The 21972-nt window shown below is 46.1% G+C and overlaps 1 pseudogene; it reads left to right on the top strand.

Moving 5' to 3' along the window:
• LOC143389529 (transmembrane protein 132B-like) overlaps positions 1-21492 on the top strand; it is a 61973-nt pseudogene extending 40481 nt beyond the window's left edge.
• The last annotated feature ends 480 nt before the right edge of the window (positions 21493-21972 follow it).

Here is a 21972-nt window from a genome sequence, read left to right as displayed (position 1 = left end):
AGGGAGCATAGGGACACACACATTCTATGGTGCCAGTCACTTGATGTGAGCAGCACCTTGAGACTACAGTGGCTGGTGAAGTCCACATAGTGGTTGGTGGTCATTTCTAAAAGGGCACAGAAGGGGGAGTTCTGTGTTTTTGTTTGGGTGGGTTGATCTTGAGTTTGGCTTGGGCTGTTTTATTTTTCTTGGAAATTCTAGGAGGCAATGTTGGTGTTCCTTTGCCTATGAATTTGGTATTTGGAAGAAAGTTCTGTGCAGTTCTGATGACCATCTTAGTACAGATGGTAGGTGAGCTGTGAAGGTGTCACGGTGGCGTGAGTACCCAGGTGTCCGACAGCTCTTCAAGGATAGGAGTGCCTAGAGCACCAGGGCAAAGCTCGAGTGTGTTTGAGTGAGAGAAAGAAAAGTGACAACATTTCACCCTGGCTCATGGACTACTTTGAATCACCACAATGAAGTGGTTCTTTCTTGAGCATTTGAAAGTTTATGTCAACAAGCATTATACAAAGAGCAGGTTGGACACAAAATGAGTTAAATTGTGTAAAAGATCATATTGCTTTGCAGCTATAAATTGATTTTTTCTATCTTAGCTTTGTTTATTAATATTTATTCTTATTGTGATAAATATTGACAGGAGAGGCTCTCTGGCTATTTCCATGGATCCCCTTTACTTAATATTTTCTCTCTGTATTCACAGAAATGATTGGAACAATAAATACCCACTCACCATCTGTTTTATTTATTTATTTATTTTTAAATTTTACCTTGAATTGCAGGGGATACACTTGTGTGTGTGTCTTCTGTGGACCTCAGGTGGATTTTGTCTGGTCTTCTGAGTGGTGAAAATTTCAGTGCCTAACTGTTTTTGCTAGTGAACTTTCAATTTCAAATAGAATAAACCCAACCCAATGTGGCTTAAGGGAATTTTCTGGCACATATAACTGAAAAGCTCAAGGATAGCCTCGGGGCTGGCTAGATCCAGGTGTTCAGAGATATGGCCAGAAAGTGATCTATGTCCATCTGTTGCCTTTGTGTTCCTCTGTTGGCTTTAGTCTCTGGCAGGTGCTGGATACTTGGAGCAATCAGTGCTTTGTAGAAGGACAAATGAGCTCAACAATTCCTGACAAGTTCTGGTCACCTGTATCTTTGTGAGTCAATCAACTGTGGCCAGAAGATGAAAAATCTGATTCGCTTGGGTGATTGCACAGTTCCTTCTTAGACCAGTCTCTCTCCATAAAGATGTTGTGCTTTGGCCACACATGTCAATCCCAGAAGCTGGAGTACAGCCGGCACATCCTGAGCTGCCTGGAACGCACAGGGTGCCCCTCCCCTGGGAAGCCCTGGTGCTGAGTCGCTGGGTGTGGGCAGGTGGCACTGTTCCCAAGGACCCTATTTATGGAGAGACACAGAGCAGGAGCTGTTGATGATTCATGAGAGATTTTCTCCAGGTCTGTGTTTCCCTGAGGCAGGGTGGGACTGAAGGTGACTGAAGTGTGGCAGGTGGACAGGAATGGCTTCTGAGGGGGCAGTTCCTGGACCCCATCACCTATCACCATAAGCCTGTGTGGTACATATTGCATGGCAGAGTCTGCAGTAAGTTCTTTGCACATAAGATCCTGATCCTTGCAGAGATGCTGAGAGGTACCTGTGGCTTCCAGCATCCCAATTTTACAGATGAGGCATTGGAAGGCCAGAGGTGTGGTAATTTCTATGGCTTTATGCTGGAGTCTGACCTCAAGGCAGGTGTGTGGTCCCAACTTCACTAAGCTACCCGGGTGCCTCTGGGGATGGCCATTCCCACAGCAAAAAGTAGGTAGTCAACTCCTGGTGTGTAGCAGGGTCTTGGTGAATAGACATCAAAGTAAAACAAATGGTTTAGTGTTGTTCCTGAGTTCTTCCGAGCTGCACCTGCCATATTTGACTTTCTCAGATGGACAGTTAGGCTGAGTGGTGAGACCAGAGCTGACAGCCCCTCCTAGGAGCGAGGGCACTTTTGGGGGTCCTCACCTGTACCCAGATCCCTTCCTGCATTACCCTGGAGCTGTGTTCTGGCCTATCCAGCTCATATTTTTGGCAGATGCATTTTCTCAGCTCCCATGGTCTGCTGGTCCTCCTGGTCCCTTTCCAAGTCAGAGGCAAAAAATTTACATCCTCAAGGTTCTCTGCTTCCTGGGAAGGCACCTACAGAAGGAAGATCCACTGGGCCAGGACTTCCTGGCAGGTGTGAAGAGAGATCTCCCCGCCTGCTCTCAGGGCTCCTTACTCTGCCCTATCATCTTTCAAGTTTATATCCCATTTTGAAAGGCACACCTGGCAGGGCACACATTGCCAGCCTCCATATCCCTATTGGGATGCAAGGGGCTCTCTGCTAATTGATCATAGGCAGAGTGGTTGGCCAAAGAAACAGAATCTGTATGCTCCCCTTAACCAGAGCAGAGGCACTGCGCCTGGGGCTGGGCTTAGCTCTGGGGCTGTGAGATGATCTCATCTTCCTCCCACATAATGGGATTCCCTTAAATGTGCTCCAGATCACACTGCCTGGTGAGGGCTGCCTGGAGCCCATGGCAGAGTCACACCCTGAAGCCCATGTGTCCTCTTTATCAGCCCAGTCTCAGCTCTGGAGGGTGGGCACAGAACTCTGAAGTATCCCTGGTGGCACCAGTGATCCTGTGTGCTTCTGAATCTGAGAATTGCTGGTCCATGGGATCCCTCCCTCCCTACAGTGTTGGTGACATTTCTTACTGGGGCCTGGGGGGAGGGCTCAATGGAGGTGATGGTCACTGATTCCTGCCCCAGGTATGTGAGGGCAGCCCCTGGAGGCCCTGAGACTGAGAAGAGAGGCCAAGGCTCAGGATTGCACAGGGAGGACCACTGGGGCACTTCCTGCTGGGACCATCATCCTGGGCACAGCAAGCCTAGTGGGTCCCTTAAATCTGGGTAAGAAGAAGGGCTGTCTACATGTTGCTGGTGCATGGGCAGGGGTTTCCAGGGGGTACCTGGTCCAGGTTCTTGGCATCCCAAACAAAGAATGGAGTAAGATGTGGGGCTGGTGGGCAAAGATAGTGGGGGTTGATGAAGGGGAAAGTCCACACTGTGGCCCCAGAAAAGGCTGAGCATGTAGCTCAAGGCCCATGGACACAGTGAGCTCCTCTGTGCTGGAATGTGCTGGTTCCCCTTTCCCCCCAGCAGATCTGGGGATAATGTGCACTGATCGATCACTTCCTGAACTTGATGTGAATGCTATAGTGCCCATGAATTTTCCCCCAGCAAAGGCACAGGAGAGGCACATAGCTCAGGGCTAACCATGTATATACAAGCAAGCTGCAGGTCAGTGCCTTGGGCCATGTCATGCCCAAGATAGGGACTACCCCCTGCAGGGTATTGACTTGAGGGTCATCATCTGACTTCCTCCCTTAACCACAGATGCCTCAGTTTCCCTCACAGGAAGATTCTAGCTGGGGAAGGGGGGTCCTGGCCCTGCCCATCCCCGTCTTCTACACCACAAACAGGACTGAGGTGCAGGTGACTTCTCTTGACTGAAACCCACCTCAGGTCACCTTAGTTGAATGTCAGACAGTCAGACTCATGCCTTAGCAAGGCTGGCAGCAAACTCCACCCAGCACACAGTGATTTTGTCAGCATTTATGGTGCTGAGAAATGACCTATGTCAGTACCCCTTGGGGCACTCTGGAGCAACCATGTTGTTATGTCTCCACATGTCATGTAAGCTGAATCCATAAGGTCACACCTACCCAGACATGAAGGAGACTAGGGAGTGAGCCCCACATGCACCCATGGGAGAGTATTTCTGGCAGAGGGAACAGCATGTACAGAGGCTCAGAGGCAGGAAGGAAGGTGCTATTTTGGGAAGGAAGGGAGAGTTCTTTTCTTCTCCAAGATAGAATATTCACATATTTTCACACAAAAAAATATGCATTTTCATGAGCATTGCCATTCAAAAATAGGAGGGTATTAAGGGAAATTATTCTGTACCTAGAGAATATTTGCCTAATTAAAATGGAAACCAAGATTTCACAAGAATTACAAAAATTAAAAAATGAGAAAAATGTTGATTGGGTGTATTCCTTGAGAAATGAAATTCAGATTATTATAATAAGTTTACTTGATCTTATGTTAAAGAAAACACAGGTTTAATAATTTGCATGTTCTAATATGCAGAACAAAGAATTTATAGCATGCAGATCATCTGTGACCCTTCTTCAATTTTATATTGTCACGTAATATTGAATTTTTAACTTCACATTTGACATTGCCAATATGATCATTGAAAGGGTAAATTCAGCCGAAATATTCAAGGGCTTCTGCAGTCCCCACCAGCTTCACTGTGCCTGGCAGTATAAGCTGCTCTCTTATAAAGCACTGCTCTCCTTGGTCTTCTCCTCTCCACTTGTTAACTGTCAATGACTCTCCCTTGAGGAGTGACTATAGACCTTGCTGCATTCTTGTTGCCAAGCACCCTCCTGGCATGTGTCAATCCTCCAGGATCACAAGACTTGCAATAAAGATGCACTGCATGCATATTTTGTTTGAAGCTGCCAGTAAGCAGAGCCCGCACAACCAAGATGGCAGAGATGTCAGAGTAGTGGGTGGGATAGATGCAGCTGTTGTCCAAGGACAATGGCTAAGTGAGGGCAGACATTCTTCCTTCCTTCCATCCTCAACCCCCAACTCCATCCTCCCTTCCTTCTTTCCTTTCTTCATTTTTCTTTAAAAGAAAATTCTTGGAATGGTGGTATAAGGATTTATAAGAATTTTTTATTATAATGGAAGCCATGTTCCTTTTTTGTGTGTGTACCAAATGTGGGACCATATGCAGAGACTTGAGAAATTACATGTAGTTTTTACTTTAATGATGCCAGGACACATATAACAGATGACACCGATTGGTATTGAGTTGTTAGCAGGGAATTTTTTTGAGAGCATTGTGGTACTTTCTAGTAGTTTCATTCATCCTGGCAAAGTCATAAATGCATGGGATTTGATTTCAGCTCATGGACTCCCTTCCCCGCTCCCTTCCCCCATTCTACTTTCTCCACTCTATAGATGTTTCTCATCTATTTATTTATATTGAGTGGTTCTCTCTATTTACATATAAAGTTGAAATTTCCTGTGGTGTACTTATATATGCACATACATGGTTTTTCAGAATTCACTCCCTTGTCCTGCCCTTGACCAACCCTACTCCCTCTCAGTCTATTTCTACTCCACTGACCTTCCCTGGACACTCTGCTCCCTCTTTCCTTTATTTCACTCTAGTTTCCACATGTGAGAGAAAACATTTGACCTTTGATTCTCTGAGACTGGGCTCATTTTCCTTGGCACAGTGTTCTCCACTCCCATGATTTCATTTTTTCTTATGGCTGAGAACAACTCCATTGTGGGGCTAGAACACATTTTCTTAATTCATATATCTATGACAGGCATCTGGGTTGATTCCATGACTTGGTTGTTGTGATTTTTGCTGCTGTAAACGTTGATGTACCCACATCATTGTAGTATATTGATTTTAGTGTTTTTTGGATAAATACCAGGGAATGGGATAGCTGGGCCCCATGGTGGTTCCATTCCTAATTTTTGAGGAATCTCCATCCTGCTTCCCAGAATAATTGTGCTAATTTGCAGTTCCACCAGCAATGTGGAAATGTGCCTTTTCCCAAAAATTCTTCTGAGCATTTATAATTCTTTGTGGTCTTGATAATTGCTATGCAGATGGAAGGAGATGAAATCTTGATGCAGTTTTGGTTTTCATTCCTCTGACTGCTAGGGCGGGTGAGCATTTTGTCATATATTTATTGTCATTTGTTTTTCTTCTTTTGGGAAGTGTCTGTTTAGTTCTTTTGGCCATTTACTGATTTGGTTATTTGTTTTCTGGAGGAGGTTTTTTGAGTTTTTATGTGTTCTGGGTATTGATCTCCCTCACAGGAGCAGCTGGCCAGGGTCTTCTGCCATTCCATAGGTGCTCTCTTCACACTCTTAATCATGTCATTCGCTGTGCAGAAGCTTTTAATTTGATGTTACCTCACTCACTGATTCTTGTTTTATTTTGGGGGGTGTAGGGTTTTTTGAGAAAGCTGGTGCTGCATCTGCATGTTGGAGTATTGACTGTATGTTTTCTTTGAGAAGTTGCAAGGTTTCTGTTCTGATTCCTAAGGTTTGGATCCATTTAGACTTGACTTTTGTGAAGGGTGAGAGACAGGGCTCCAGTTTTCTTCTTCTACATATACATATCCAGTTTTCCCAGCACAATTTGTTAGAAAGACTATCTTTTATCCAACATAAATTTTTGGAAACTTTGTCAAGTATACAATGGCTGTAAGTGTGCGGGTCTATTTCTTTGTCTTCTAGTCTATTGTATTCGTCTTCATGTCTATTTTTATGCCAAACGATGCTGTTTCTGTAACTACAGTTCTGGAGTATGATTTGAAATCCTCTACATCATTGTGATGCCTCCTATGTCACTCTTTGTGCTTAGTATCACTTAGACTATTCTGTGTATCTTATTCTTTCAAATGAATTTTAGGGCTGTTTTGTCAATTTCTGTGAAAAAAAATTGACATTTTAATAAAGATAACATTGAATGTGTATATTACAATACTGGTAGTATGGCCATTTTGACAGTACTAATTCTGCCAATACAAGAACATGGGAGGTCTTTTCCATTTTCTAGGGTCTTCTTCAAATTATTTGTTCACTGTTGCATGATTTTAATTGTTAAATCTTTCACCTTCTTAGTTACATTAGTACTCAAGTATTTTATTTTTTTGAGGTTATTGTGAATGGGATGGTTTTCTTGATATCTATCTTTGCTGAATCAGTGTTGAAGTCTGGGCTTAAATTGCTCCAAACAAATGTAACCTAAATTGAGGGAAGATTTGGACCAAGGACTGTGATTAGGGAAAAAAAATTAACTTGTGTTAAAGAAAGGTGCAAAATGTCAATAGTTTGGCATCGGGCTTATACTTTTAATACACAGCACTCCACTTTAATTATAACTTCAATCTTCTTTGAGGAGCTTCTCTTTGATAACCCTTCATGGATGATTAAAATGGGATTAACTTTGCCCTTGGTGCAGGAATAAAAATTGTATACTCAATAGGATTCATCTCATAAAATTTTGGCTCCAGAATTTTTGTTATGGGCAAGAGAGTTATGCTTTCTTTCTTTATGGATGTCGGTATAAGATCTGGAGCTGTGGCAGGCACACTGTGACCATGAGAAGCCTCGGGTGTAAATTTAATAGGATCAGCTGCCTGAAAGAAATGGAGGCATCAATTAAACCTCAGTAGTGAGCTGCACTGAAAATGGCTCTATGAATAGAACTTGAGCAATCATGAAGCAGAGTTGGTGTTTGTGTGTGTGTGTGTGTGTGTGTGTGTGTGTGTGTGTGTGTGTTTACAATTGCAACCACCATAAAATTTCTGCGAATTTTCAGATATGCACTGAGGTCTTATGGGTCCAAAGGTTTCAGAGTTTGATGTTCTCTAGAGCAAAATATTTTATGAAAGAAGTGGAATTGCCATGCCAAAGTGAGGAGTTTTCCCTGCCTTGGTGTGTGGGAAGAATTTTCTGCCAAGAAACAGGAGGTGGATAAGGAAATCATATCTGGACAGCAGGTGGTTGGGGTGATGCTGGGGTTTTAGAACAGTTCCCAGAGGACCTCAGGGGAGGTGTTTGGGATGTTGCTGGGGTCCTAGAGCCATTACCAGGAACCTTAGGGGAGGTGGTTGGGATGCTGCTGGGGTCTTAGAGCAGCTCCCAGGGGCTTCATAGAGGTAGTTGGGTGCTTACTGGTGATCCCACTTGATCAGGTGGGATCAAGTGCTGAGTTTGTCCTCTCTGGGGATTATCTGGAGGTTCATGTTCAGAAAGTATCAGTAATTAACATGGATCAGTTTCTAATACTCCATGCAGGGCACATGTGTGGCTCATTTAACATTCATCATGGCAAGGAGGGTGAGTGTCATCACCTACTATTCATGTACATGGATGCCAAGTCCCAGCAGCTCAGGTACACTGCCCAGGTCTCACTGGGAGTCAGCTGAACCCCAACCTGCTCCAGTGCCTCTGTGATCCTCTCTGGCCCAACTGCCTCCTTCATCCTGCATGACTCCTGCTGTCCTGAGGGCTGGTGGATGGCGTGTTTAGGGCTTCTTAAGCCTCCACGGCAAACTCATACCATTCATTCCTCCTCACTTGCCATGTTGTATTATTTGCATAGTTGTTGTCCCCTAGAAATTCTTGACACCTCCTCTGTGCATCATATGTATAATAACATGCATGCCAGGACCTGCCCTCTACCTGTTCTCTACTTGCACCACACCTGCCCTGCACACATCTGCCCTCTTCCTGCTCTGCACCTGCATCCCACAACACCATCGTAGGACTTCATGAAACTGCCCTGCACAAGTGGCCTTCAGCTACCACACCAATGACCAAGGAGGTGGTGGTTAGAGCAGTGGGGATCTGTGCTCTGGGCATGGGGTGCCCAAACTCACAGTGCAGATGTTGTGGGATGGAGAAGGTGCTCCAGCCTCTGCTCTTCATCTTATCCATGACTCTGTGTCTTTTCCTGTTTTGTCTCATAAAGACACGACTCCCTGGACTCAGCACCCACACTAAAACAACAAGCCTCCTCTGAAGATCCTTAAGGAACTCCAGGGGTGGAGGACCCCCCCTCTACATAAAGCCACATCATAGGTGCTGGGTGGATGTGAGGTTGGGGAGCTCTCCAGACACCACTGCATTTTACTCTCAGCACTTTCCATTACAGTCTTAGCTACTGGCAGAGCCAGGGCCTGGGACTGGCCCCTGTGTGGCCAGCCATGCTCTGCCTCCCAGGGGCAGTGTCTGGGCTTTGGCCTGCTCTGCAGTAGGTGTACCTTCTGGTCATGTTGCTTGGCTCCCCAGGCTTCTCATCTGGGAGGCCAGATAATGAGTCCTGTTGCTGTGCTGGAGGGGTCAGCCTGGTGCAGGCAGGGCCTGAGGCAGTCTGTGCAGAGCCCACTGGTTTAGCCATGGCCCCCGTGGATTTTGGTCCTGGAAGCTACACAGACCCATGAGAGCCCTGTGGGCCTTCAGCTGCTGCTGTCCTGTTCACACCAGACATGGTGTTCTCACTTGTGACCTGGGTTGGTCGTGGTGCCTTTGCATTTGGATCATGAGTGCTTTTCCTGGGGGTCATGGGGCCTTGATCTAGTGATGCACTGACTTCACTCTCCTGCCTGTTGGCTACCAGTAGAGATGGTGGCATCTGCTCTCCAAATATGAGCCATCTTTACTTTTGCTGGCTGAAGTGGACAGTTTTCTCTTTGGCCACCCACATAAGAGCCTGTCCAGTGACACCTCAGCAGCGTAATCACATGGAAAATGGGAGCAGAAAGCATGCCTGCCACCCAGTGGGATGAGGGTGCCATGGATCTATGAGAGTCTTCAGGCTGAGTGGCCTGTAGCAGAAGGCCAGAGGCATGTTGTCATTGGTTACTAAGTCATTTTCCTACTGTTAAATTGGTCCTGGGAATGTGTGTCCATGGTCTTGGCCTGTGGCCCATGCCATCTGAGACTCACAGTCCAACCTTAGCTCTGTGCCTTCTTATTTCCTTGGGCTATGTGCATAGCACTTGATCCCAAAAAGTTCTTAAGTGTCAGGGGATGTTGGAAACAGTGAGTGGGAGAAGGTGCTTGGCAGCCTTGAGCATCACTGAGTCCTGGTCACAGGCTTCCTTAGTGATCCCTACCTATGGCACATAGGGACCACTGTACTCACCCACTGGAAAGTTTGGAGTTCTTGCCACCTGTGCACATTATTAAAAAAGCCAACAGGATACAGAAAAAGGGACAGAAAAGTCAGGGAAGATTTGTGAGGGTCTCCAGTTGATGCCATCTCTCCTGGCTGAGGTTTTTCAGAAAATGCCAGGAACAAGAGATGGCAGCCAAGCAGCTGGGAGTCTGGGGACAGACTTGTCAGAGAGAGAGGGGGGATGCAGAAGAGGGGGCATAAGGAAGAGGGAGGCAGGAAAGAAGGGCAGCTGGGGAGGGATCCATGTCAGGAAGGGGAGAGCAACAGGAGTGGAGGGCAGCAGGACAGTGAGCAACTGGAGGGGACAATACCGCATTTCCTTTTTTTAGTTAGAGAGGCACACCTGAGTCCCCAGTCCCACTGCAGGGTTCCCTGCGCAGGCAGCAGCAAGAGCTTCATACCACCCCCAAGCTCCATCCTTCAATACCTCAAATTCTGCTACAAGAGCATTGCTCGCTTGGGCCATACAAAGCTTAGGATTTTGACAAATCCTTTTAGAAATTTTTTAAAGTTTCATCCACATGGAATTATGGTGGGTCATTTACCTGTCCCCTCCGCAAACTTTTTTCTTTTTTGAAAGATTGAGTCACAATTCATGTAACCTAAAATTAACGACTTTAAAGCCATCAATTCAGTGGCACTTAGCACATCACCAAAAAAAAAAAAAAAATAGTTTGTACCCACTATCTAAACAGTACCTCCCAATTCCCCTGCTGTTCCTAGACCCTGGAGACCACTGATCTGCATTTCTGTCTCTGTGGTTCACTTTCTGTATGAATCATACCACTCAATATGTTCACTTACCCACACTTCATATAATAGTTTTTTGATGGGCACTGTTGGAGCATGCATCTTTCTTCAGCCATTTAAACAGCTCAGTAATACTCCAAGTTCATGAATGAACCATGCTTTAGTTTTTCCTCAACAGTCGATGGACATTTGAGTTCTTGCCCCCTGTGCACATTATAAACAGCACTGGCCAGGTGGTGATGCACAGCTTTAATCTGGGTGGCTTGGGAGGCTGGGGAGGAGGATTACAAGCTCAAAGCCAGCCTTAGCAACTTAGGAAGTCCCGAGGCAATTTAGCAACCCCTGTCTCTAAACAAAATTTAAGAAGGGCTGGGGATGTGGCTCAGTGACTAAGTGCCCCTACATTCAATCATTGGTACCATAACAAAACAAATCAAAAACCCCAAACAAACAAACAGTGCTCTTGTGCACGTTTGTATGTGTATTTTACTGAGTTCCTGTTTTCAATTCTTTGGACTCTAAGCCTAGGAGTGGGATTGCTTGGTCCTGTAGTCATTTTATAAGAAACTAATTGTTATACATATTAGGGGATCTCTTGCATCCATAAGTATGCAAACATGATTTGGTCCAGTTCATTCCCCACTCCCTCCTCCCTGCTGCCACTCCCTCCTCTTCTGGTTTTTCATCTATTTTCATGAGACCCTCCCCAGATTTTTTTCTTTTTTGCTTTCTAGTTTCCTAACAAGGGAAAGCATATGTGGGTCCTACAGTAGTTCTAGGTTAACGTTTTGAGAAATTGGCAAACTGTTTCCATGGCAGCTGTGCCTTTTATATCCCCACCAGCAACATGTGAGGATCTGATCTCTCAGGACCTTGCCACCTCCTTTATGTCATATTTTAACCAGTGAGTGTGGAGTGGTGGCTCAATGTGGTCTTGATTTGCATTTCCCAATGACTGACGATGCTGAGCATCTTCTCATGTACCTGTTGGCCATCTGTATGTCTTCTTTGTAGAATTATGCAGTCAAGACCTTTGCCTATTTTTTCTTTGCATGATTTGTCTTTTTGTTATTGATTTGAAAGAACTCTCTGCATATTCTGGATATTAGCTCTTATCAGATGATCTGTAGATCATTCCTCCCATGTCACTGTCTACTATATCTTCACTTTTGCTCATCTTGTGTTAACCAGCAGCACCTTGGACCGTATGTGGTCTGATGATTAATCTTGAGGGGATCTTGGCTCCCTAGGTCTCAGCAGTGCTGAACATGAACTCCCTATGCATGTCTTTGCTCTCTGACTCCTGCACATGGGCCTCGTCTGCCCTTGGCATTCCTTTTGTCTGTTCATAGGAAAGACTGCGAGAGCTTTGCTGAGCATTCTCCATCACTGAGTGCTCAGTGCAGTGGCCTCCTGTGTCCCTGATGTGGCAGCGCCTGGCCTTCCCCATCCCATGGTGACTGTTTCCCACTTGCAGGGGAGGGGCAGAGTCCATCTACTTCCCCACATGCCTATCACACCCAATGAATCCCAGTGGCAGGAAGTGACCTGTCCAAACTCAGACTAAATTGAAAATTAATGGAAATGGCCAAAGCTTTGGACTCTGATTTTCAGGCACTCGTAAAAATAACAGGACACTTTGTTTTCAGAAGAAAGCCACTCACAGTGTTCTTGTCTCCTGGGGAGAGGATAGTATGCCCATACTCCCCCTTATAGGTCGTGTTGGCCTGTGGAGTTGTCCTGGGATGTTTTATTATACATTTTGTTTCCTACCTCTCAGAATTAAGGTGGCAGAAGGTGTGAAGATCGCAGCCTTGAGAACCAGCAATAGAGACCAGTGGGCAGTGGGCCACAGCAGCACCCAGATTATGGCCACTTTGGCCTGCATGGGCCACCAGACACCCAGGGCAGGTGAATGGTCCAAGGCCCAAGGCAGTTGAGAGACTGTGTGGGAACCCAGGGCTGGTGGTGGTGTCTAGACCGATGCAGCTCCACTGAGGGGGTCATTGTTCCTTTCCACTTAAATAGTCATTTTTCTGATGTCACACCTGGGGACTGGTGCATGTCTTTGGTCTTAAGCTAGGTTCGTGGCACTGCTGGGTGGCAGCCTTACTTTTACAGCTGGGGCTCGAACCTCAGGTATGTGGGCTGTGCTCAGCTCTGCTGCAGAGAGAGGCCCTCACTGATGATGTTGCATCGGGAAAACTTGTGGGTGACGAGATCCCTTGCCTGAAGTCCCGGCCCTTGCCCTGTCCCATATGTGGGGCAAGCATCTTCAGTGGTTATTCAGGTTAATTACTGTGGCAGCTATGCAGCCACAATCATGGCTCAGGCCTCACCCCGAATGAGGCATCAGCTCCTTATCTGGGTACATGAGCCCCTCAGGCAACTGCTCTGTCACGCTGCATTGTCATGGTATTTTCTCTTTCCTTTCTTCTCTATTAGATTCTTTGAGGACCACAAACACAGGATTTTTGGTGGGTGTGTGAGTGGTGGGGACAGCCTGTTCCCTGAAGTGGCATGGTGTGGCTGCCTCTTCCTGGTGACCCTGACAGCATCAGCTGGTGTTTCCCTATGCCTGCTCTTTCAGGGGAAAAAGGGCCTCAGATAAGTGCTGGTCAGAAGCCTGTTAGGAACCACTGTCTGGGTGATCTGGACACTTCTCCCTTCAATCTCATTCTAGCAGCCTCAGGTGACCACAATGTCTCTGGAAATCTATGTCTATCTGCTGCTCCCCCCTAAATGTTAGGCACCCCAAATCCAGAGCATCCCCAAATCCTGAACATACCCAAATACTGAGCACCCCAATTCTTGATCACATCAAATTCTTAAGTTGTTAATATTAGCTCAGGGCATTCAGCTGCAAGTAATAGATCATCTGCCTGCATATGGCTGCTACAAAAGAATTTTGTCATCTCCCATCCCAAGCAATTCAAATCTGGTTGGTCTTGTTATTGGTGACAAAGTGGTACCACATGTTTGCTCAGTGTTTCTGTCCTTCTACTCCAATCCAGCCAGAGAACTGACCACCATCCTCTACCTCATCTCCTCATGATCACAAAATGGCTACAGCTCTTTCAGGCATTGAAAACTTACCCAGAAATATTCACTGGTAGAAAAGGAGTGGGACTTGTCCTAAGTGTCTTCTTCTACAATCAGTCTTTAGGGGAGTCTTCCCTTAAGAGCTCAACAGTAAGTCGTGGGATCTCTGCCTTTGCCCAAGAAGCAGGTGCTCTTGGGAAGTAACTGTTGGGTAGTATTTTGGGCTTTGTAGTGGGAGATGGTCTCTGCCATCAGGAAATGAAGAGGGGAGAGGGCAGATAGTACTCTTCAGAGTTGGTGTCTGTCAAGGGATGTGGCTTTATTCTGTTTTGCACAGTGTGTGATGAAGCTTTTCATTACTGTGACCAGGATACATGACCCCCTGCAGCTCTGAGTAAAGAAGGTTTACTTTGTCTTACCATTTCAGAGGCTTCAGTTCATGGTTGACCAAATAGATTGCTCTGTGCCTGAGGTGAGGCAGAACATAATGGCTGGAGGGTGTGGTGAGGAGAGCTGCTCAGCCCCAGGCCTTGGGAGTGGAGAAGGCAGGAGCTGGGGATGAGAGGAATCTTGTCAGGCCACATCCCCAGTGATAACCTTCCTCCAACAGGGTCCCACTCCCAATAATCCATTCCCATCTTCAATCCATCTGGTGCATTATTCCAATGAGGAGGTCAGCACCTGGGGATGGAGTCATTTCCTATGATCCCCACTGTTTCCACTGTTGACCAGTGACGAGTCCTTGCTTCCCCAATGTTGAGAAATAACTCCAGAGAAGCATGCCAAGGCAAGGTCAGAGTGGAAAATTAGAAGTTTATTAAAAAAACAGCAGAAAAGACTTCTCCCAGAGGAAGAAGGGGATCCAAGAGGTGGAATCAGTTGAAGGGAGAATGTGTTCACCTTTTTATAGATTTTGGTGATGGAAGGGTGAATGTGTTCCCCTTTTTATAGTTTGGTGGGAAGGGTTGGGACACAGGTGGACCAAAGAAGTAATCTGGGCATTTCTGAGTAAAGTTTGATGTTCATTAACATTTCTTTGGGATGGGGTATCTTCAAATCTGTTGGGGGATGTTTCCTGGGCTTCATTAACTTTCTTTGGGATGGGCTGTCTTCAAATCTGTTGCAGACTGTTTTCTGGGCTTCATTAATATTCCGAGAGTTGCTCAGCTTTTCCATAAATTTATTCTCAACATAACCTCCATTTTAGATTTCTCTTGATATTAGACCCGATTTACCTAACTACACTGACTACCTAATTTTAAATCTGGCTTCACCACCTCTGAACATTTCTGCACTGGGGACTAAGCCTTTAGATGCATAAGACTTTGGGGGACTTTCCAGACCCAAACCATAACAAACAGCACTGCTGTGCGTATTCCTGGTAGAAAAGTTCCTCTCCAGTGCTTGGTTTATCAGGTGGTTTTGTCCATTTGGTCCTGTAACAATGAAGGTATTCAGGCAGGTTGAGTTTTTGATGGACGGGCACCAGGAGCATTGGATTGGGGCTCTAACCTTCTACTCAGAGCCTGTCCCCATGTTCCCATGGTTGTACACCTCTCAAGTGCTCTCCATTCTTGAGGAGGATAGATTGGGGCTCTAACCTTCTACTCAGAGCCTGTCCCCATGTTCCCATGGTTGTACACCTCTCAAGTGCTCTCCATTCTTGACTACATTTGCATCCATCTGTTGATGTGTTCACTCTGATAGAAGCTTTTCTTCCCAGACAGGCCCAGCAGAGGTCCTGGTCATCCATGGCCCTGGGGATATAACTATGATCATGTGATCCCCTAAGCAACTGCCATAGCCATCCCTGAAGTCAGGGGTTCCCATCAACCTCAGCTGAAGGTCTGGGATGGAAGGTGGGAGGGGATCTGGAGGCCATGGACTCTGATGGGGGACTTGAATGAGAATGAGCCAGACAGTCACCACAGTGTCAGGGGTCCTGATACCCCCAGAGCATGCTGTGGGTGCCATCTGTCCCTGCATCCTGGGACACTGGGTAGGTGATGGTGTCCAGGTTCCATGCAGAAGGAATTTTGTTGAAATATTTGGTCAAATGGTAATGTTTCAAATGCAGAGAACCACACAAATTCTTGGAGGTTGTTGTCACTGTTGTCTTCTGAGAGCAGAGTTTGAAGTTCTTAGAAGTGACTGAGAAAGAGATGTGTGATTGACAGATTTCTGGCCCCACCCTTTTCCCTAGGTCTGAAAAAGGGCAGGGATTGTGGCTGTGGTGTGATATTTTATGCTTATCTAGTATCCCTCTAGAATCCATTCCATAATATAAATAAATAACTGCTTCTTTTTATGCCTTCAGTTGCATTGTGATATCAAATGAGGTGTGAAGCACAGGCCTGTGGAGAAAACTTTCTGCTAACAGGAATGTTTTGAATATATCTCAGCACATCATCTGGCAGGAAGCTGTGATCTCTGAGTTGTGACAACCTTGAGTAGAACTGAGTTTTTAATAGAACATAATGTACAAACTGCCTGAAATTCTGTAATAAGAATTACACATGTTGTGTCAGGTGCCCTGATGCACACAATTAGGAGGGAAGTGCAGGTCTTAATTTAAAATATTGTAATGACTACTAATCCTGAGGGAATGTCAGTAATAAAGATGAAGCCAGAAGATAAAGGGTTGTGTTGCCAAAAGACAAAAGATTAGAAAAAGAAGCAAATTGGAAAGGTTCAGTACAGATAAGCTGAAGCCAAGGGAACAAGACAGAGGACATGGCTCTCTGCATAGAAGCAATGTGCCTTTGGCCAGTGGGGGCAAGTGCTTCCCTGCCTTTACTGGTTGTTGGACCTAGACCTCAGGAGGTGAGTCACCAGGACCCATAGTTCAAAGCCCTCCTCTTCTGAGCACTGTGCTTGGGGCAGAGGGAGGCTCTGTTGTCCACAGGGAAGAGGAGAAGCAAAGACAAGGCTTTCTCCTGAGGACAGGCCCTCCCCATGCTGTCGCCATGGTCCAATGTGCACTGGGAAATGTGACCATGTTTGGAAATCTGGAATCCATCCCCAGCTCCCTTCTGGGATTTTTCTTTGCTGCTATCATCCAGACAACATGGTGACAGTTTGCGGGCTTCCATTACTGGACCAAAGATCAACTTGCAGAGAGAAGGGGTTTGTTGGGGTATAGTTTTAGAGGATTCAGACTGTGGTCAGGTTTGGGGGCTTGTGGTGAGTTAGCACCCTGTGGCAGGGAGCACAGTATGGAGAAAATGTCCACTCACTATTGCCCTGAACAAGGGAGAAAGAGGAGGGAGCTGGCTTCATACAGCCTCCCTTAAGGCCCATGACCTAGAGCCTTCTGCAAAGTCCCCAAAGGTTCCCCAAACCATCAACACCAGGCTAAGGAGCCTCATCAACACCTGGCCTCTGGGGACCACCCAGATCCAAACGAAAGCAATCACTAATGAAAGAGGGAAGGGCCACCCTGTCAATCAATTTGACAAACCCAGTTGCTTTTTGATGATATTTAGCCATTGGCCATGGAACCATAATACAGTGCTGATTAAGACAGCCAGCACATCATGGGTCATGTGGCATGCATCAGGCTGTGTCTCCCAGTGGGCTGACACTTCACACCTGAGCTGAGAAGAAGGAGGCAGCTGCCAGCTGGTCCTCATCCGGCCATGCAGCACCTCTCCACCTTGCCAGTGCAGCTGCCCCCTCCTCACCACCGTTTGGTGTTAGCTTCTCCTCTCCTAGTGTTAAAGGGCTCACTGAAAAGTGAAAGAAAACAAGGAAGGGTCAGTCTGTCTCTCAGGAACATCTTGTGTGATTTGGTCATCAATACCTTATTTTATGTAAAGAATTTGTTACACTTGAATCAAAGTGTGAAATATGATATATCAAGAACTATGTAATGTTTTGAACAACCAACAATAAATTTAAAAAAAAGAATTTGTTAAAATCACACACACACACACAAACACATATATAGACAGACTTATATAAAATTATATATATATATACACACACACATATATATTCATATACATGTATATATATATATATATTCATATACATGTGTGTGTGTGTGTGTGTGTATATATATATATATATATATATATATATATATATATATATATATATATATATATAATCAGGAGCTAGGAATAATTTTTAAAGTCTTTAAGGAGAACAACATTTCAAAAATTAGAAACCTGAGTCCTTAAAGTGGACATCTGTCATTATTCCCACTTGACAGCTCTTTGAGTGGAGGCCCAATTAAGCAACTCTCATGGTCCCACAGCCAGTTTGTGGTAGAAGCCATTGACTCCAAAGCCTGTGCTTGGACCACTGCTCGGGGCTCTGAAGATGCTTGTCAAGGGGTCCCTACATGGGTCCCCATCCTGCAGCTCTCTGCCCCACTGGATGGAATGCTCAGTAGCAGTAGCTCCCACAATGCCAGTAGCCATCTAGCACATGGACCTAGGCAACAGAGGCTCCTCCAAAGATAGGCCCACATTCTCATCTCCAGAACTTGTTTGCCTGATCTTTGGTCAATGGGCCTTTCCAGAGGTGGTTGATGTGGGCTGTAAGGTGGCCTTCACTGAGGAACTGGCACCTCCCTCCTCGGATGAACAGGGGAGGGAACTGTCACCTTGTTCTGGGAAAGAATACATTGCAGCTTCTCATTCAATAAGGAGCATCCTTCTGTCCACAGAGAATCCTGAAAGCTGATCCTGAGATGGGGCCACAGACAGGCAGCTTTGGGTCAGTTTCTTTGAACCCTGCCATGTGTGAATCAAAGGTGGCAATCTTTTCCTTATTTGACAAAGGGGAATGGGCCATTTACTGCATTCTTCACATTATGCTAAGTTAAGTGCTTCAATCTGAACTTTAATATGTGTTTGTTTCCAGAGTAAATGGCTCAGTGTACGGGATCCTACAAGTGGGACTTTGGCATCAACAGCAATGGTCTGGCTGGGACCCAGCAAATCACCTGGCAAGTGGTATACCCAATCGAGGACTTCATGAGTAAGCTGGTAATTTCTGAGATCTTTATCAGCCATACCACCTTTGTGGGCATTGTCCCTCTTGCAATGGTACACAATTATGGCTTTAGGAGAAGAGGAACAGAGAAGTTTTCTCTATATACTTTGATTACTCTAATGTCATGAAGCAGAATGTCATCTGTTCTCTCGCATTCACTTGGTACATGTTGTTTAAACAAGAAAAATATTCTTAACTTGCATTTCCTTTATCTGCTTTCCATGGTGCCTCCTGGAAACTATGTAGGTCTGTGTGTAAATCCCTTTTCATTTTTGGAGACTGTGGAATGGTTTCTTGGGGAGCCTGCATCCTTTATTGTCTCCATCTTTGTGCATGTCAGGACCAAGTGATGTGCTGAGGGAAGATAGTTTTATTGAAATGTATGGTAGGGTGTGTGTTGGGACAGAGTTCTGTGTGCCCAGTTACCAGCCCCTCATCAATTGGCTTTGCTTTGAGAGTCCCCAGGTGGGCTGGGATTGGCAAACTTTGAAATGGAGGTGGACCAAAAGAATCTTGTTGGCAACTGCCCAGATGAACTTATTCGGGATCCCAGAGCCCACGAAACTGCCTGTGGTTTTGCTTCATGGGTCAGAAAGCAGCTGGGATTTTCCCTGTGTTTCACTGAAACTCGTTTCACAACTAAGGCCCAGGGACCACACTTGAGGATGGAGTCATTGATGATATTCCAGTTCATAAAAAGGAGGGTGCTGAGGGTCTGTGGGAGGGCCATGCACTCCATACTCTTCTGTCCTGGAAATTATCAAGTAAATTCTGCACTGAGTTGAACTTCCTGCCAGGATCTCACACACAGCTATTCTGGGGAAATCTGTGGCTGCTTTGGATCATTTCTCACTCAAGTTCGATACCAGAGTTGAGCCAATTGCAGATGAAAGCCCTGCTCATTAATTAATCTACTGTTATTCCCCCATCTTGAGGTCCTTGTATGTGCCCTTTGCCTGAAACACATGTTCTCTGCCTCTCCCTGGGTTTGGTTCCTTTCCTGGACCTTGGCTGCTAGAGAGGCACCTTCCCTGATCACACTGGTTTGTGCAGCCCTCAGCCACTCCCTGCTCTTCTGTTTCTGTCCATGTCTTCCTATTTCATGATCTTCAAAGATTTCACCACTTGCCATATCTGGAGTCATCTACTGACTCTCTCCCCAGAAGATGAGATCCTATTCAGTTTCATTCACCCCTGTCTCTGTGGCACCTATAGCAAGGCCTGGCACAGTTGATGGTTGTCGAATAAATGAATGAAGCCCGTGCTTGAATCCAAGTTCCAGGGCATTGAGGTTTTGAAAATTATGTGATCCTGTCAGCAGTGATCCACATTTTGGTGTGGTGGAGGCATGACTTTGTAGGAAATCAGCTGGTAAGGAACAGAGGTGGCTGGTGTGTGTTTCAGGGAGAAATGAGGCATCCTTACAGCCCTCTCCCTGGGAGCTCTCCTGCAGATTCTCCAGCTCAACCTAGCTTGGGCCACAGTTGGGGAATATCTTCACTCAAGTCCTTGCCCTTTGTCCAGTGTTTCATCTCTAGCCCTGAATTCCCTATGGTGCCAAAGCCTCCTGAAACTTACGAGGGTGGAATTCAGCAGAGAGCTTCATGTCTCTTCTAGAGAAGGCACCAATTTCTAGAGTTGCTGGGGAGCAAGAAGTGTTTACCTGTCAGGGCCTGGGACCAGAGCAGGAGTGGAGAACAGGGCTGGGCAAGTGCAGAGAACAGGATGAATCCAGCCTGGTGCCTGATTTGTACATATAGTTGTATTGAAATCCAGCCATGATCATTGTCAGAGTCTATGGCTGCTTGGATCGTGATGCTGGTGGATTTGAGGATTTGCAACAGAGAGTATCTTTGGCTGAACTTTAATTTTAGCACATTGTAATAATTTGTGAGGAGGCAGGTGAGGAGAGGGCTGCTGTCCTGTTGCTGTTAGGCAACATTGTTCTTGACTCTAAGCATTTTTTATTACTAAACAAGACTTTGCCAAATGCACTCCAGCCCTCTTTGACCAGTGATCACATTGTCTTTCATTGGGTCACATGACTCAGGTGCTGGGCTAATTGAGATGTCACTCACAGGGTCAGGTCCCAGGGTGGGGACAGAGCAGAACTGGGGGGAAGAGCTGCCAACAACTTCATGACTGTGAATGAAGGGCTCAGTGACACTAGTGGCCTTTGGTCAAGATGCAGGTCAGCTAGACAGTCTTTTACAAGCATTGCCACTGACCCCAGAAGGCTATCAGTTTCTTGGTGACTGGAGCAGAGGCCTGTGGATAGAGCTGGGTGCTACCCCCATGGGTGGATGCCTGCAGCTTGGGTGAGGTGCACTCTCTGTCACCGACCTCATCACCCTGTTTCTTCCATGCTGGTGCAGGCTGAGTGTCTTGAGGCCACACAAGGCCATGATTCTGCTGTGTGCTCTTTGTCTAGTGGCTATTAACACCACTACCTGGCTGATCTTTACTCAGGGGCACTCATGGTGTGGCTATCTGCAGTTGGAAAGTGCTGTGGACATAGGGAAGTGGTGTCTGGTGTAATCACGCTCAGGACCCCAGTTACTTAGTGGAGTTTTCTGAGGATTAAGTGAGACATTACAGGTAGTCTTTGTACATTGGCCTGCATATTGCATGCAGTTAATAATATTTAGTTTTTGTTATTTTCATCCAATATCCTCATCACACTCACCTACTTACAGGTAAAAGGTGCCATTTCAAACTGTCAAGGTCAATGTGTGTTCAATAAGCTCACATTACACATGGCCAAAAATAACCACTCTTGTTAGGGGAACCACAAGCTTGTGCAGCTGGTGTTCACATTTGCAGCAGAGTGGGTGCCACGTGGGTACCACATGGGTGCTACGCCGGTGCCCAGCTGAGCATCTTTCCAGCACATGGCTGTAGTGAGCGTGCTTCCTGAACCCACATCTGCTGTGGGCCCAGCTGGATTTAGACACTGTGCCTCTGCCCAGCATACACTAAAAGACACCAGTGTACAAGGCTGCCTCCTAGAGGGCCAGCTGGGGTCAGCCAAGTGCAAGAGAAGGGACAGGCCATCAAGGTGTTTGGTTCAGCCAAACGGCATCTTTGTCAAGAACATTTATCGATTTCTAATTTTTGAAGGTGAAAGGAAGAAATGGACTCAGAGGAGGGAGTTCAGGAAAGAGAGAAGCGGGTGGTGACAGTCAGAGGCACCACCCCAAAGGGTTTGGGCACTCGTGTGTAGAGATTCGAGGATGTGTTCCTCAGGGCTGTGTCAATAGCAGTAATATTTATGATCCACCCACAAAACAGCCATTGTGTGGCCCATACATCAAGGGCTTCTATCCTGGGAGCATTCAATTTTGTGGGCCATGAGG

The sequence above is a fragment of the Callospermophilus lateralis genome, unplaced genomic scaffold (assembly GCF_048772815.1).
Source record: "Callospermophilus lateralis isolate mCalLat2 unplaced genomic scaffold, mCalLat2.hap1 Scaffold_63, whole genome shotgun sequence".
NCBI classification, from domain to species: Eukaryota; Metazoa; Chordata; class Mammalia; order Rodentia; family Sciuridae; genus Callospermophilus; species Callospermophilus lateralis.
Note: the sequence above shows the minus strand (reverse complement) of the source record. Positions and strands in the feature narration are given on the sequence as shown.